Source organism: Mytilus galloprovincialis, chromosome 8 (genome assembly GCF_965363235.1).
Source record: "Mytilus galloprovincialis chromosome 8, xbMytGall1.hap1.1, whole genome shotgun sequence".
Classification (NCBI taxonomy): domain Eukaryota; kingdom Metazoa; phylum Mollusca; class Bivalvia; order Mytilida; family Mytilidae; genus Mytilus; species Mytilus galloprovincialis.
Window position 1 is genome coordinate 50,735,190 of NC_134845.1, and position 11,038 is coordinate 50,746,227.

The following is an 11,038-nucleotide window of genomic DNA, read 5'->3' on the forward strand; positions in this document are numbered from 1 at the left end:
CTCACCTTTCTCGCAAAAAATTCCATCGTATTCAGATGTACAAGAACAGTTAAATCCATCGAATCGATCTATGCAAGTGCCCCCATTTTGACATGGGCGCGAAACACAATCATCAATATCTGAAAACATTCTATAGATTTTTTGTTCACATAAATATTACGAAATGACTTATATGCAGACCGATATTGTCAACATTACTCTTGCAAGTCATCATCGTCTTTTCCATTTGGTTTACCACAATGTAGAATTGTATCGATACTTTGCATTACAAGACATATGAAATGAATTAACTGGAGTTACGGGAAAACAAAATTGGAAATTGCCTTGTTAAGAAAAGAGTCAAGTGCATTATTTCAAATTAAAATAGAAGTCAGCTTATAGTTGCAGGTGGGTTTTTAGACGGACATAGATGTTATATTACTTTTCCTATCATTTCAGACATGATTTAAAAGCCCGGTTGGGTAAATGTCAATAAAAAGTAAAATCACAAAATACTGAACTTAGAGGAAGATCAATTGGGAAAGTCCATAATCACATGGCAAAATCAAATAACAAAACGCATAAAAAACGAATGGACAAGACAGCAACCATATGAAAAAAAAATATATTTGTATAGATTAACATAACTCTAGAACAGTAGATAGTAGGTCAAGCTATGTATCACCTTTTGTTTATAAATTTAGCGAATCAATGAAACGCATTCATCAACCTATAAAATCACGTCACAGTAATGATTATATACACACAAGGAAATAGGACGAATTTATTCAAAACAATAGGATTTTTTTTTTTTTTGTAGAATTCCTTTTTTTAGTTTTTCTTCATAAACATCCATAGTAATTACAGGCTGGTCATGAAAAAAGTAAAAATCTAAAAATACTGTACTCCGAGAAAAATTCAAAACGGAAAGTCCCTGGTTAACAACTGTCATATTCCTGACTTGGTACAGGCATTTACAAATGTGGAAAATGGTGGATTAAGGTAGATCATAAGTAAATCTTTTTTGAGACAGAATTTTCTCATACTTAGCCAGAATGAAGATTTTTATATGCTCTTTTCAAAAATATAATAAGAAGTAGGGGTCACCGTGCTATTTTTCAAGCTATGAGTCGTTGAAAATTGCCTAAATTTGGTTAGATTGTTAATGGAAAAACACAATTGTGTGCATAAAAAATAATCTATGAGATAGAATTTTGAAATAAATTGTGAAAAGATAGGTTTTGTAATATGTTTTAAGAAAATAAAAAGAAAAAATGGTGTCACCGAACTTGTTTTCTTGCTACAAGTAAAAAGAAAAAAAATCCCTATCTGTCCAGTATAATTTTTTTACTAAAAGAGTTATCTTCCCTTAAATGGCTCATTTGAAAAAAATGATTCAAAAAGCAAAATAAAATGATATTTGTTTAATTATTTTGAATTATACAATAAATTGCCAAGTTTTCTTTATATTATTAAACAGTCTAACCATCAAATTGCAAATCTGTCTCAAAATTTGCAGATTTAGGCAAATAACTAGACCGATTTTTTACTGTGATTGTTCAATCCAAGATGGCGGTATACCATGAATCTACCTTAAACGATATATATACACCGTATGCAGGATGAATGTTATAATTGTTAATTTGCAGGACCCTTGAAGCAGGCATATTAAAATTGCATCTTGATGTCTTACGTATTTTGTATGAATCGCCTCCATCGTTCGTTTATTGTGATATTAATGATATATCAAATACCCTTCTCATTGTTGACTTACCGGCGTCTCTCTGACAAACAACTGTAAAAAATCTATTACACGGGTTATCATTCCATCCTGCTTGGTAAAATTCGACACACATTGGTTCAGCACCATTTGGTTCTCCTGTTATTTGAAAGAAAATCAGTCATGCAAGCAAAAGCTCTGTTTTTTTTTAAATTATGAGTAGCCTCTTTTTGGTTGTATTTATTGTAATAGCTTGCTACATAGTACAGTCAATCATATTTGAATAGGACAGATGAGCATAACTGTAGATGTTGTATGCAAGTTGTAATTCGTGGGTAAATTTTGCACAAATTGTAATTTGTCCAATACATATTTGTACAAATTGTAATTTGTACAAAACTAGACTCAAATTCATTTATAATTTGTACAAAGGATATATGATAATTGTATATAAAAGAAATAACGGCCTTTGTATTTGTCTAATATTGTCAAAGTTTCAAGGGAGTACCCAACACTTTGACTAAAATAGATTTGGCTCGTTTAATTTTCATAAAGTTTTCACAAAATATCAACTTTGATCTGTTTGCAAAAATAAAAAAATTGTAGGAACAATTTGGTTAGCAAATTGACAAACACTTATTTTGATCGTTGAAAAGCTTGATTTCTATTAAATAATATATAGTATTTGATTAAAACGATAAGCTATTGTTTAAGATTTCAGTCCCTTAGGTGTTCTGTACCCCCTTAAGTGAATGTTTGTCAACTTTATTACAAATTGTAATCTGTACAAGCACGTTTTTAACAAATAACAATTTGTACAAAGTCAAAACACAAAATACAAATTATGAATAATTAATAACAAATTATAAATTTACAAAATGATAACTTGTACACTGTATATACATATATTTTTAAAATAACAAAAATTGATCAATTGTAATGATATCGGCGTACTCCTAATATTCATATTTTTAACTTTAGAATCATATGTTACAACAATCTAAATGATGAAAAAAATGCAAAGGATTTTGAAATGACAACTAAAACCATATGTCGAACCAAAAAAAACCCATTACCATGACATAAATGGAAACCAACATAAAAATACAAACAACCACCTTCTAATCACCACACATGAACATATCGACTGTAAAGCACCAACCAAAAACAACTCAGAGAATATAACGTATTCGGGAATGGTAATAAGAATTAAAAACTAGTAGGGACTTGATCTTTGACGTTAGATACAGTAATAAGTTGTATTTTTCTATACACCTGGAAAAAAGTATTGCAACACCTGATTTATTCCATTAGACAAATTTCAAACCTTACGAGTACCATATGTTTTTCTCTAAAATATGGTTAAATATTCATAGTTTTCGGGTGAATTGGGTCTTTTTAAAGCTGTTAGACAGGTTAAACACTGAAAAATTCAAAGGAGTAGGTCCAGTAAGACCCCTTTTTGGCCCCAAAATATAGCAGTTTTACAAAATTGTTAAAATGTATACTTTTAGTTATTTATTGGACAGTCGAATGCTTCTGCTACATAAATATGGGCTGTTTTTGACAAAATGATGTACATATATCGAGTACTAGTACCATTAAGTCATGCTAAATTACTGAAATCTTCACAATTCTAGCATTTTGGTTAAATTTCAGACGGTTTGCGTGTAAAACGAAAGTGGCCGCATTCGTGTTCATCCAAAATATTTAAATATAAGTTGTATTTGATGATGATACATAATATATATAAAGGTTGAGGATGAACACGGATGCGGCCACTTTCATTTTTGACAAAAAACATCTTAAAAGTGACATTTTTCAGCATATTTGGTAGATTTTTCATATTTGAGATTGAATCGGAGCGTTTTTAATGACTAAATTAGTTAAAATCTTTCACATAAATTAATTGAATCAAATAAAATAGACACATGTGTTTAAAAGTGGTCAACATATTTCGTCAAATGAACCTGAAAGTTGAGGCCAAAAGCGGTCCTTACACAAAATTTTCTTTTTAAAAGGACATCATTTTTTTTTAGCACAAATGCACTGTTTACAACTATTGGTCTACACTATTCCTATTCCATCTGACATCTTCGAGTTGATGTCAAAGACACCCATTTTGGTCCATTTTAAACCGGAAATTTCAATATTTTGCTCCATGGATCACTGCTTCCAGCCGCATTCTCATACAACCACATAACCGTCGTATTTGTTGTTGTGTTAACTGTTGCCATTCATGGTGCAGTGTATTGTGCAATTCTGCAAGAATTTGCACAGGAAGTGTCATTTATCGCACTTTTCGATCGATGATGTCACAAATGTCCTCTATGGGGTTTAAATCGGGGCTATATGTTGGCCAGGGCAATGTCGCCACTGACTCGTCGTGAAGATACGCTGTTACAGCCCGCGATCGATGCGATCGTACATTATCGTCCATGAAAATGGGCTTGTCCTCAACGGGTGATTGTAAAATACAGCACTATGCTTGCCTCAAGTATTTCCTGCTGGTATCTTTGCCCATTCAGGTTACCACTTACAGTTTTCATGTCTAACTTGCAGTCATAAGACACATATCCCCACACCATAACGGAGCCACCACCGAAAGCGACTGTCTCAACAATGTTCCTTTCGGCATATGCGGTATTTGACTGCCGCCAAACACGAACTGGACAATCCGTGACATGCAACAAAAATCTGCTTTCGTCGAACCAATGCAGCCTTCTCCAAGATACTAAATTTCAGCGACAACGAGCTCGACACCACCGTAATTGTTCAGCTTTGTGTCTAGGCGTTAACCATGGCCTTTTCATTGGCCTTCGGGAACGGTATTCTGCCCTTTTGAGTCAATTTCTCAAAGTTCTTTAGGAGAGTGCACGATGTGAAAACCACTGTCTTTTCAATACTGTACTGTAAGTGAAGGGGTTTCTTCGAAAAACTCGGTTAAGAACTCTGTTTTCACGGTCGGAAGTTACTTAAGGTCTGCCAGATCTGGGAAGGTTCTTAACAGAATTGGTATTTTGATGTTTACTTACAATTCTGCTAATGGTTGATGGTGAGGGCCCACGCGTCAGGCAATCTGCCCTATCGACGTTCCAGCTTCTCGCATGCCAATAATTTGCCATCTAACATCAGTAGAAAGTTTAGGTGGACCATTGCATCAACTGCTGATACGTTTTTCACAAACATATCGTCGTGTCATATGTTTTCGTATCACCCATATTTTGTCAGTTTCGACTGCATACGCGTACGTTGTGGTGTGTTTTACGGTTTCTATATTTAGAACAACACCACTACAACTTGAAAAATTTAAAACATATTCAACATTGGTTTTTAAAGACGTTAGCACAAATTTAATAAAAACTGACCTATTTAGCCAATTTTTATTTTATGTCAAAAATATGCATCACTAAAATAGTTATGAAAAAAAATTCTGAAGGGTTAAAATAAAGTCCAGATATGTTTTTTTGCCTATTAGACACCCGATCTTCAAGACATGTGACTGTCATGTATTTTTTTGACCGTTTTAATTACCAGGGTTCTTATATAAAATGCTTGTTCAAAATCTAATTATTCAATATTTTATTCACAATCTTTTGTATACATCTTTGATATGTGAAGATGAAAACAGTCTCAACTTTTATATTTAATCATAAATTTTAAAAACTGCATTTTATTTTAGAAAAAAATAATGTATTTTGTACAAACCAGGTGCCAATCTGAAATTAATCAAAATCTAACAATTTCAGCACATGAAACACCAACCTCAAACTATTTACAAGTAATTTTCAGTTCTGAAAAATATCAAATAACTTTTTTATGATTCAAGCGATCACCAGAACCACGACTTTAGAAAATATTGATTTCCGGATTTTATGGTCATTTCCTGTCCGTGTACTTTTCCATTTTTTTTTCATACGAAAACATATGACGCCGTTTTTTTACATATTATAATCGCAAAGTAATCTGAAACAGTCAAAAATCGTAGTAAGCCTTGACAAAAAAACTAGATAACTAAAATCAATCTACAGGACATGCTTTTTACATTTGAGTAATCACCTGAATGAAAACTCAACAGTGAAAACCGTAAGCAGTGAAAATTGTTATTAGTACGAAAACACATTACACAATGATACAGCATACATTTTGACCTGTACCGTCAACTTGACTTTTGAAAGTTTTCAGTGACGGCCACGCACGGACAGCTCGTGGGGAGATGAATGGGCGAAAAACAATTAATTTAAGGTCAATAAGTAGGTATAAGGTGTACTCTGTCAGATAAATAAAAATGAAAATAAAAAAAAAAAAATAAATTTAAGTTTTTTATTTCATTTTATATTTGGTGTTGCAATACTTTTTTCCAGGTGTATATTATAATTGTGGAAAAAGAAGCCAATAAAGTGACTTTCATTTGGAACTTATTTTTTGAATATATTTATATTTCCTGACGGTCACTAATTATATCATAATGACGTCTGCAAAATGTCAAGAAGATGACTTCAAATTAGTTCAATGGTTTCTTTGCTCCAGCAAAAGTTTGCGAAAATCCAGATGACACAAACTATGGAATGTCGTATGTTTTAGAATAGAAACTGTCAAGACAATGTCGCAGTCAATACCACTGTCCAACGGGTAGTCCATGTATCACGATAATGGCAAGTTTTTTTTCAATATTTCATGTTTATTTCATTGAAGAAGCATGTTTTTAAAAATTCTCATCAATTCAAGTTGTTCAAAGCAACGTCGAGTTATTGTACGATGTCTATAGGAGAGAACGAAAACCAGTCATGGTGATAGCTAAAAGTCACTGCCATCATTCAAGTGCACTTTTTACTACACGAAAACAAAATAAAGTTTTCTTTTATTTCATAATTAACGAAAAAATATTGTAATCAATTCAACAACTTGAATTTGAAATTGAAAACGCAAAAATGTTTTATTAAAGGGACATCTCTCGAACAGAGAAACCACACCCCACCGGTCATCTACAGGTCCGTTTTTTTTCTGTTAAAGACCGATAGAAATTATAACTGAGAAATAAAGAACATCATGTGGGCCCTTGTTAACCAATAAGAGAAGCTTATTCTTAACCGATATGAAACAATTATAGTTAATGTTATAAACAATCTAACCTATTCTCCAATTTGTATAACCAGTATCGATAAGCTTTGTGCCATCTTCCCATATGTATTCATTGTTCCCGTAATTATTTGCCAAACCAATCCACATACGACTGAAGCTAAATCAGACAAAAATACACAATACATATATTTGTACCCTAAGGTGTTTGAGAAAGGAAAATAGATACAAAAGTTATTATAAACGCTTTGTTTTGCATACTTTCAAATACGTGGATCTTTTGATCTTTTTTTTTTGTATTACAAGATATTGTTTCTGTTTAGTACTGTCCTCAACTGTGTATTTATTCGATGTACTATTAAGAAGGCAGATAAAATTAAATGAACATACAACTTAAAAACTCAACAGAACGATTATTTTCATAAATACATATTCTAGGTCTCTGAATAACATACAGGGACATCGGTGTCCGAGTGGTCCAAGACGTTCAACTACTGCATCACTGGTATGCATCATCTGGTCTTTTAAATTAATTGATTATTTATTAGTATTAGTATTAATTACACGAGTAAATGTCTACCTTATGTCTACCTTATTACCATAGTAATGACCAATGTTTAATATTATCATATACCTCAGTCAAACTTTTGGGGATTTGCTTCCACATCACTATAAATAAAGTGTAATGGCTTCATATGTAAATGTAAGGCAACTATATTTGGAAAATAAAATACGTTGTTTATATTGTACTATGAAAAAATAGTATAATACCCCCACAGCTGTAATAGCTCCATTACAATTGCATTGTCAATTGCAGTCTTCGGCATGATAAGCAAACCATTTACGTCACTGCACAACTGTACTCCTTGAGTTTGTGATGAAACTCCAATACGCCGATAGCATTTACCTTCTCTAAGCTCCCAACCATTTTCACATACAAGTGTATCTGTATTAAATATCAAAACCGATATAATGATTGAAGTCGAAACATTCAGATAATGCACGGATTTTTTATATAAGTATTAAATAGTATGATTGCATCATTGCCTTGATGTTTTTTCGTTTTTAAAAATAACTATGACATCTTTTGTTTCTGTACAATCAATATTTACGTTATTGAAACAGATATAAAACTAGATTAAAAATAGGATTAAATGATTTTATAATTGTTTTTGTCTACTATAGGTGTACAACTTGTACCAACACAATTGCTGTAGATCCGGTTTTGTTTCGTGAGTACCAATAATCATGACATTTCAAGGTTGGTATTTTTCTTGTGGATATAACATTATTTTGTCAAATTTTTAGAAGCATATTCAATCTATGAAATGAATACATGTACTTCCTTAAACATTTAAGTGTTTGCCTCATTTAAACACATGAAATTCGACCCCTAATTAAAATGAAACCCAGATAATGTCTTCCTTTATCATCAACCGATACACTGGTGTTATTCTTATTCAATTAACGGTTAACCTTTTTCATTAACTTAAATTAACCATACAATTCATAATCATCATGCATTTTTTTCACACGGTTTAGTTACTGATCTCCATTAATGTGCGATTAGTACAAGATAATCGAAACAAAGACGTAATCACCTAGAAATGCCGTTTAAATGACATTTTATTGAAATTTGAATCGTACAAGTAATGACACAATCTTCAGGTTAAGCATTTTAATTAGTATGACGGTACGTTTTGTCAAGACGTTTATGCGGCAACACTTAATCATGGCGTTTAGTTTCTCAGAAATGATTGATTCATCGTTTGAAGAGAAAATATTGTCATGTGTACAAAATGGTAATCCTGGAATCTAAGATGAGTTTATTTGATATATCAAAATAACATTAATTTGTGTACACGTTACTCTAAAAATAGAACATTTTATAATGACAAAAAATATGACAAATGTAAGTCGAAAAAGAAGTTTGACAAATAATGTTAACAGTGACGATAAACTATGATTGCGGGTTGCAGATTGAAGCTTATGATACAAAAATGACAGACACGCAGTTCAGACAGACTAAATACATTTGTCAATAAATGTGTTTTGACTAACATATACTGAAGGATAAAAAAAAAATATATATATATACGACGATTAAAAACCGGACATGCCTTGCTCCTCCCACCTTATTTACCAAAATTTCTTCAAGCGAAATATAGGTCAAAGCTCTATATGGCATATCTATATAATGGAGTGTAAATCAAACGAAGCATTCGTTCTTAATATTAACTTTACAACTTTTTAAAACAATGGCAACTAAAAATGAAATGATAATGAAATAAAAATCGATGCAGTCATCAACACTTTTTTTAACATCTCAAATTAAAAGAAGAAATGTTAATACTAAACGTATCTTTAAAAAAGTAAATATTTGTTTCAAAGGAGTACAAAAATTGAAAAAAAGAAAAACAAACCGAAGCATCCTTTTATTGTTTTCCAAGCAACCTTTCTGAAAACAATAGAGACAGTTGTGATGAGTATGTAACTTACCTCTATAGATTTTCACATATATATGTATTGGTGCTTTGCGTCTGCGCCAAAATAATCTTTCATTTGCGCCAATAATACAGGTAAATACAGGTAAACAGTTTTATAAAAAAAGGAAACTGTTAATATTATGAAAAATTGGAAACACAGTTTGTGATTGCATAGTACAACATATTCCTCTAAAATAAGTCATCTGAACCAAAATTAAAGCACTATACACTGGAGTTAAACCAACGTTTGTTCTGACACAAGACTTGTAAACAACGGCTCGGATGTTTCCATGTACACTAGATTATATGTGTGGTCATAAAAAAAGTACGGACCTATTTCCTCTATATAGAAATAAGTAAACCTAACAGCCAAAGTTCAAACGAAGTGGATGAAAGTAGTTACAGGCAACCGTACGGTCTTCAAAATCGAGAAAATCCGTATCGTATCGTCGACTATAAAGGCCCGACATGATAAATATGAAAAGAAGACTTACAGCGTGTTTGACTCAGATTTGACAATGTCCATTTTGACACCTCCAACAGTCGACCACTATATAATTTAAAATCTAAGTGACTCTCGGTCTAGCTTTTAAAATGAGAATGAACGTTCTTAGTTACCATGGGGGAATACTCTTAATAACTATCTTATTCACGATGTAACAATGCATATGTTATACTTGTCCGGGATATGTTACCTGTAAAATGGCGGAAATGCAGTTTTCATCTTTAGGAGCAAATGAAATATAACCTTGTGGCGCAAATGAAAGATTTTTTTTTGTAAAAATTGGTGTAAATACAATGCGCCCACATGTATCACAGACATCTGTAGTCAGACAAAGGGATGTCAATGACACGTACGAAGACAAAGGAAAGAAAAGGTTGAAAATTGCTATTAATTGATAGTGAGCCGCTATTATTAACCTGGAAAAATATCCTTATAAAGCATATTGCAATAACAGCACTTCATGGTTGTATCAAGACTTTAACTTTTTTGCATACAAACCATTATGTTTTGTCAAAATTGACATCATCATGTTATTCTACTATAAAACTTGTGTGTTACCTTGTTGCTTTACTACAATGCTACAATCAACATACATTACAATGAATAGAGAACGGAAAGAGGGAATACGTCAAAGAGACAAAAATCAGACCAAAGAGCAGAAAACAGCTCAAGTCCACCAATGGGTTTTAATTCATTTTAAACATGTCATACTATAGTTGTACATGTTCACAATTTTAAAATGATTTTGATTTATCTATGATTATATTATACATTGTTATATGCAAACTTACCAAAACACTGCAAATTGTTAACAAAAAACACGATGTGTAAAATGATAAACCAGATATTAAATTTGTCCATCCTCCATCTAAATGATTAAGAGTTTTGCTCCATTCTGATCATATAGCTATGTATCAAGCTATTGCAAAACCTGATTACAGAAATGTTAATTTCATGGCCGTCTTGAACCAAACCCTGTGTTTGAATGATATTTCGCTTATTCTTTTCAAAGCAATAATTTGTATAGGGAAACAGTAGTTTTCAAAGTAATCCGTTTTTTGTTTTGTTTCCACTTCAAATCCACTTAAACAGCGATTAAAGGTTTTGCAAATTCATGGAATATTTAATGGTGTTTCAAATACTTAAAGGTTTAGTTAGCAAAACACTTACAATTCGGAAATCAAATTCAGGATCAATGAAAAAAGCCATTAAACAACTATTCACTTGTATCGTTGCATCGTATAAATGTTTGCATTCTAAATATGTAAA

The 11,038-nt window shown here is 31.9% G+C and overlaps 1 long non-coding RNA gene across 1 annotated transcript; it reads right to left on the reverse strand.

Annotated features, from left to right (window-relative positions):
- Window positions 1-1,750: 1,750 nt before the first annotated feature.
- On the reverse strand, window positions 1,751-7,734 carry LOC143043356 (uncharacterized). The gene is made up of 3 exons (XR_012968334.1): window positions 7,550-7,734; window positions 6,832-6,938; window positions 1,751-1,858 (listed from the first exon to the last, which is right to left on the reverse strand). It is a non-coding gene; the product is annotated as an uncharacterized LOC143043356 (long non-coding RNA).
- Between the last annotated feature and the right edge of the window lie 3,304 nt (window positions 7,735-11,038).